Genomic DNA, 7,570 nt, shown 5'->3' on the forward strand with positions numbered 1-7,570 from the left:
AAAAGAAGAAAAGAGAGAGAAAAAGCTTCCTCATGTTGAGAAAGCCCAAAAGAGGGCCTCCAAGCAGGAAAAAAGGACCAGCTGATATGAATGCACCAAGTTTTATAGTCCAGTTTGAGGAGGTGGAGTCTGATTTACATAGGGCTCATCGATTTATTGGATCAGCTGTGATAGCTACATGGTGCACGGGGAAGGCTGGTCACCCCACCCTAATCTTATTATGCAAATGGCATTCCAGTTTATTGGCGCCATCTTGTCTGCTCCCTCTTTTTTTTTTTTTTTTTTTTTTTTTTTTGAGGTGGAGTCTGGCTGACAAAGTGAAGGGAAGATGGAGCTGCCATCTTGAACATGATTGGCACAACTGCCGGTATCTATGTTTGCAGCTTGATTTTACAGGCTGCTCTTCGTTAGAAAGGAAAATAATTTGGGGCTGCTTTTCATTAAAAAGAAAAACCTTACTGAAGACTCCCATGCCCTTAGCAGCTGCCTTAATGTCTTAACTCCTATATCAACATGAAACACATAATTATGAAAATAAAAACCTCAGTAATATATTATCAAAATATATTACCACATTCATCCATGAATCTATGTATTAAAAAGTTAAATTTTTAATAATCAGTTATGTTTCATACAATAATCTTTAGGTCATATTTAAATATGGAAATTTCTTAAGCTGAGAAAAAAATCCTGAACAGATTTAAAAACTTTGTTTGCCAGACAGTTTTTGCCACTTATATAGATGTTATTTTAACCTCCTGCTGTGTAACTGATTGGTTATCATTAGCTGCCAATCCTGGGAATTGCAGAGTTCTTATTCCCCTCAGTATTAAAACCCTTTACCTGTTTTTATTTAGTGAAACCATCAATGTCCACCTGTAGAAACTCATTTTGGATTATGTATGGCAGCTGCTTTGAGGATAGAACTTTCATCTGACCAATTACATTTAAAAATTTTTCAATCATAACTATTATATATGTCTCATATATATTTCATATATAGTTGTATATATAGATTTATATATATATAGTTATAGTTATCTGCTATGCAATAACAAGAGATATGTTTCCAGTATAATTCTCTACAATTTCAGGTTACTTTGTATTTTCTATATTTTCAAAGATTGTTTAAAATAGAGAAATAACAGAATTATTAAATCAGATTGTTCATTTATGAAATAACTTTTAAATATATTTCAGTGATTCTTATTTTATGGTATTCCTAGAACTAAGGAAAGACTCCAAGACAAATGAATTTTAGGAAAAAAAAAGTTTATTTTAAATAATTTTTTCGAAGAGGTCCATGTTTTGAATATAGTCTCAAAAAATAGAAAGTAAATATTGAAAAGAAAACAAATACATTTTTTAAAGGAGCAAATATTCAGCAATTCTCACTAGATACCCAGGTTAAAATGTTCAAATGTGAGTTTGACTGTGAATTATGATGTACATTTAGAGAAAGGGTGATATGTCAGTTTTGTTTTCATAGTGCTAATAAGTGTGACAAAAATGTTAATAACAATAACTATTATAGTAGCTATCATTATTTTTCACTCTAAAAATATTTGAGTATCTACTTTGGACTAGTCTCTGCGAATATGGCAGTGAAAAGAGTAAAGATCCTGCTTTCATGGAGCTTACATTTTAGTTGTGGGTAGGCAAGAATAAATAATTAAACAAGCAAAAGTCTGTTACATATTGACAACTGCTGCCAAAGTCCCTTAGAGAAGGATTTTTTCAGGAACACACCTGAAATCAAACAAAGTAAATTATATTTGGTTTGCTACAGAAAGGGAGGGCACACACCAGAGATACTTTGAGAGAATATCAATGAGACAAATTGGAGGGACATTTTACAGAATCTGGGTGTATGCTGGATGGTTTTAAAGAGAGAGGAACAAGGTGGTGGCCATCTGCAGGTGGGATACTGCTTGAGTACCAACTATATCCCTTGTGTTGGAAATAATGCTCAGAAGGGCTGGCACACCAATGATATTTACAGCTGCATAAAGGATAAGATTACTTTGAGAGTAATTATAGATAAACAAGAGAGTTCCCAAGACCAAGCCCTGGAGCAATTCATAATGAGGAGGAACCAGCCAAAGTGATTGGGAAAGAATGTCCAGTAATGTAAGACACTGGTATCTTTAAGGTAGGGAAATAAAGAAAAGTTCGTAGTAGAAGGAGAATTTCTATTATTAGTGAGTAGTGATTAAGTCTGATCCTAGAGTACAATCTGGGTACATAACAGAAAGAACAGATTATCTGGGAATTTGTCTAGAGGAAGAAAATGGCTTCACTAATTTTGTTGTTGTTGTTGTTTTGTTTTTAAATAATAAACGCTTTCATATCATGTTCAATAACTTTAACTTTTGCCTCTATGTAATCATTATAACAGTTACAATAATGAAGTTTCTGACCTGATTTAATCCAGATAACAGTTAAATAAGACTCAGTGATTTGTCTCAAATTATACCATTTTTAAGTGAATGGCAGGGCTCAAACTATAGTTTGATTCCAGCTGTGGCTTTTCTAACTACTGCTAATTGAAAGTGCAAACCAGTGGTTTTCAAACCTGGCAGCTATCTGTGGCAATTTTAAAACTGGGGGCCCACGTATCACCACAGGAAGTTCTAAATTAATTCTATTGATTAATGGGTTTAATTAATTAGATGACTGCCAGAGTATGTCCATTAGGAAAACCACTTTCCCAGATATTTCCACAAAATTGGTATTTTGATATTCTGCTTTTTCTAAAGTCCAATACAAGAAAACCATGCTAGACTTTCTGAATCAGAATCTCATAGGATGGAGTTTGAGTATTGATTAAACCAGCTTCCTAGGTGATTTTTAATCATACAACAGATTTCAAAATGTTGCAGCAAACAGATTCCCAAATATTTCTGCATATTAAAATGATCTGGGAACATTTTTAAAATCTGGATGCCCAGGTTATACCAAGGGGATGAGCACCAGCTATCAGTAAGAGTTAAAGCTTTAAAGCTTTCCAGGTGATTTCAAAGTGCAGCAAAATTTGGGAACCACTGGCATAAAAACTCCAGCAAGATGAAAAAGCGATGCAGATTATGTAAATTGATATTATGAAGCTATTAGTGTGAAACAAACTGTTACTTCACTATAAAATGTCTATTTCATATAGTTCAATTTAAAATACAATAGTGTCTATTGAAAATTTTGCAGAAGAATTTATTTACCTTTCATTACATGTTTTGCAGAGACCATATCTTTGTTCTAGAGAATACAGACAATAGTAAAGTTTACAGACAGAAAAATAACTTCTAAATTGAATTCATTTTTTAGCCTCACTTTAACTTTTTTAGTCTTGAAGTTTGGCAGAACAGAGTTTAAAACCATTACATCACCTTTCTCATATGCAGATGAAAACATTGCACTGTAAGTTTGCACTTATTATTTTTCTTCAGAGTTTCAATTTATTTTATTGAAGTTAAATTAACTGCTCTGGTTAGTAGGAACATTTTGAACACTTTGTCTTTTGATTTTAAAAACACATTCCAAGGTCGAATTCATGCAAGTAAACTAATTGAGCCCAGAGAAATTGAAAATGATGAGAAGAATTGGTTTAGCCAAATGTTACATAAATTTGCCCCTCAGCATCCTTTTGCTAATAAATCCACAGTTTACACTTCTGCTGCAAACCTGCCCTGAATGAGTTAGCATAATGAAGATGCTTTCATGTTAAGCAGTAATGTCTCTCTGCCAGAGAAGCCTCTTGGCTCTCTGATAGGCTGGAGCAGATCCAATTTATCCTGACTGCTAAACAAGTCAGGGTTCCACCTGTTGTGTGGAAGACGCCGGTGGGGCACAGGTGAAACAATCTAAAACTTAAAACATTATAGAACCATAACCGTATATCATGCTTATGCTTTTTTGAATTTTAAAATATTTTCAACAATAAATTCTAATTCCTAAGTATTAATGCAAATATGTTGACAGAAGAAATGATGAAATGACCTGATTTAACTATATGGCTCAAAAAATATTTATTAAAACCCATTTGAATATTATATGTAAAATATCATCACCTTTATTGGGATTAGTGATTCATTGTAAATTTTTATGGGCAAACTTACATTTTCAGAAGCCCCACCTAGGGACTAATTGTATTTTTAATTTTTTTCATATATATTTTTAGATACAGAAATACAAGCAAAAGAAAAAAAGAGAGGGATAAATTAAACTAATATTAAAATACACAATATATTGTTTTACTTTACCTTTTTTCACTTCTATAGTAGTTTTGAGCTTTTTAAAATATGACATAGGTTCCTATTTTTGTTTATTAGTTTATGTTTCAAATACTTTGGGATCCTGTTTAATAAAAATTCCATTTTGTTCTTATTACCTCCTTTTGTATTTGAAAATCATATTTGCTACTCATAAGGAAAATCTTTTTTAAACAGTCATTTCAGATGTAAGGTATATATGGAAGCATTGGTTCATTTAGTTTAATATATTTTTCTCTTAAAATATTTTGAGGCATTCTTTAAGTAGTGGAATAACATATTAAAGGTATTATTTTTAAGTGTTAATCTGTATCAGGCAATTTTCTAGGCATTTTAAATTTATTATTTTACTTAATCATCTTTATCTTCTAATGAGATTATTAGCTCTTGTTTTTAGGTGAGCAATTAATGCTCAGAGTTCATATATTTTGTCCAGATACATCAGGTAAATTGCAAAACCCAACTTTGAACAACTGTTTATTTGACTTGAATGTCCATGTTTTCCCACTCTGGGAGAAATGGAAAATTTTATTAAATGTGTAGGAAGGTTCCAAAGAAATAATGAATACTAATGATTTATTACTGGAGATAAAATATATAAAGCTAAATGCGGCAATTTTTTAAGTAAAAAAAATTGTCTGAAGGGTCCAACATGTTAAATTTACACATTTTCATGGTGTTAAGTAACTACTTTGTTTGTGTGTACATACAAGTGGATGTTTGGCAATTCAATGCAAAATATTTAACTTGACACAAACATTTTATCTGTGCAGTGGCTGATCTATTACAGCAAATCAGAACAGAATACTAAGTTATAAAAATTTTGGTGACTGCATATTAAAAATATGCAATTCTGAAGAGATGTTAGTACCTTCTTTTTGCTAACCGGATATGGAAATTAAGAGCAGAAAGAGAAAATGCTACCTTTATGGATTATAGATCTAGTCTACCTTCGTTTTGCCAAAATCCCAAAAAGGTAGGATCTGGATAAAATAAAACTAGCTGTGAGGCTTTATCTGGCTAAACGGAGAAGTATCTGAAGGAGTTGGCAAAGCTATGTCTATTTCTTCTTTGGAAACACTTGACATTTTTCTGTCATTGAGCTTGGGGATGTCAAATAATTTTAAATTCTTGGTTGCTGGAATAAGTTACTGTAGAAACATATGCATGCATAGGTCTACTAAGGAAGTTTGATGGTCAGAAGGAACCTTACACAGATGATACAGGTAACTTTACATATTTTTTTTAATTACTCCATCAGGGCTCAGAGAGATGGTTTTTATTAAATTTCTCAAGCTAATGTCATCAATACGCTATCCATCTTTTTTTTTTTAAAGAAAAAAAGAGAAATACAATTGACTTTTGTATGTTTATTTTGTTTCTTAATGGAGTCTTCAGGTTTTTTATTTATTTATTTATTTTCAAATTATACTTTAAGTTCTAGGGTACATGTGCACAACGTGCAGGTTTGTTACATATGTATACATGTGCCCTGTTGGTGTGCTGCACCCCTTAACTCTTCATTTAGCATTAGTTATATCTCCTAATGCTATCCCTCCCCCCTCCTCCCACCCCACAACAGGCCCCGATGTGTGATGTTCCCTACTTCCCCACTCTGTGTCCAAGTGTTCTCATTGTTCAATTCCCACCTGTGAGTGAGAACGTGTGGTGTTTGGTTTTCTGTTCTTGCAATAGTTTGCTCAGAATGATGGTTTCCAGCTTCATACATGTCCCTACAGAGGACATGAACTCATCATTTTTTATGGCTGCATAGTATTCCATGGTGTATATGTGCCACATTTTCTTAATCCAGTCTATCATTGTTGGACATTTGGGTTGGTTCCAAGTCTTTGCTATTGTGAATAGTGCAGCAATAAACATACGTGTGAATGTGTCTTTATAGCAGCATGATTTATAGTCCTTTGGGTATATACCCAGTAATGGGATGGCTGGGTCAAATGGTATTTCTAGTTCTAGATCCTTGAGGAATCACCACACTGTCTTCCACAATGGTTGAACTAGTTTACAGTCCCACCAACATTGTAAAAGTGTTCCTATTTCTCCACATCCTCTCCAGCACCTGTTGTTTCCTGACTTTTTAATGATTGTCATTCTAACTGGTGTGAGATGCTATCTCATTGTGGTTTTGATTTGCATTTCTCTGATGGCCAGTGATGATGAGCATTTTTTCATGTGTTTGTTGGCTGCATAAATGTCTTTATTTGAGAAGTGTGTGTTCATATCCTTCACCCACTTTTTGATGGGGTTGTTTGATTTTTTCTTGTAAATTTGTTTAAGTTCTTTGTAGATTCTGGATATTAGCCCTTTGTCAGATGGGTAGATTGTAAACATTTTCTCCCATTCTGTAGGTTGCCTGTTCACTCTGATGGTAGTTTCTTTTGCTGTGCAGAAGCTCTTTAGTTTAATTAGATCCCATTTGTCAATTTTGGCTTTTGTTGCCATTTTATTTTTGGTGTTTTAGACATGAAGTCCTTGACCATGCCTATGTCCTGAAAAGTATTGCCTAGGTTTTCTTGTAAGGTTTTTATCCTTTTAGGTCTAAAATTTAAGTATTTAATCCAACTTGAATTAAATTTTTGTATAAAGTGTAAGGAAGGGATCTCATTATTTTATTCACTTGTCCATTTCCTTATAAATTCATTCCTTTACTCAGTAAGCATTTACATAGGGTCTACTGTACGTTAGCACTATGCTAGTGTCTACCATTTATTTGATGTATGGCTATCAAATATAGTGGCTAACATAATATATATTTGAACCAGGTTTGTAAGATCCGTGGTCTAATTGAACTTACATTTAGTAAAAGGAAAAGCGATCATATATACATAAAACGTAAACAAGATAACTCCTGACTGTGGTTACCATGAAGTTAATAAGAAAGATTATTTTGTAGAAGATGATCATTAAAGGGTCATCTGAAATATGACAACTGAACTGAGCTCCTCCAGTTATTAAGACAATAAGATGAGAAAAGGCTTGATGTTTCTTATGGCAAATAGGGAGGAAGTCAGGAAAGGTATAACATGATGGAGGAGATAGAGGTAAGGTCTCTATTATGAGATGAAGTTGGAAAGAAGGTCAGAGACCATCACGATAAGCATTGTAGGCTGGGTCTTAACATTTGGCTTTTATTTTGAAAGCATTAAAGTTTTTAAACAGGGAAATAAAATTATTGATTTATACTTTTTAAATGTTACCTTGATTGCTGTGTGGAGAATTAACTCTTTGGATCATAAGTCAATCAGGGAAACACATTAGGAAGCTATTTCAATAATCTGGAGGTG

The sequence above is a fragment of the Nomascus leucogenys genome, chromosome 11, assembly GCF_006542625.1.
Source record: "Nomascus leucogenys isolate Asia chromosome 11, Asia_NLE_v1, whole genome shotgun sequence".
In the NCBI taxonomy this organism is placed as follows: domain Eukaryota; kingdom Metazoa; phylum Chordata; class Mammalia; order Primates; family Hylobatidae; genus Nomascus; species Nomascus leucogenys.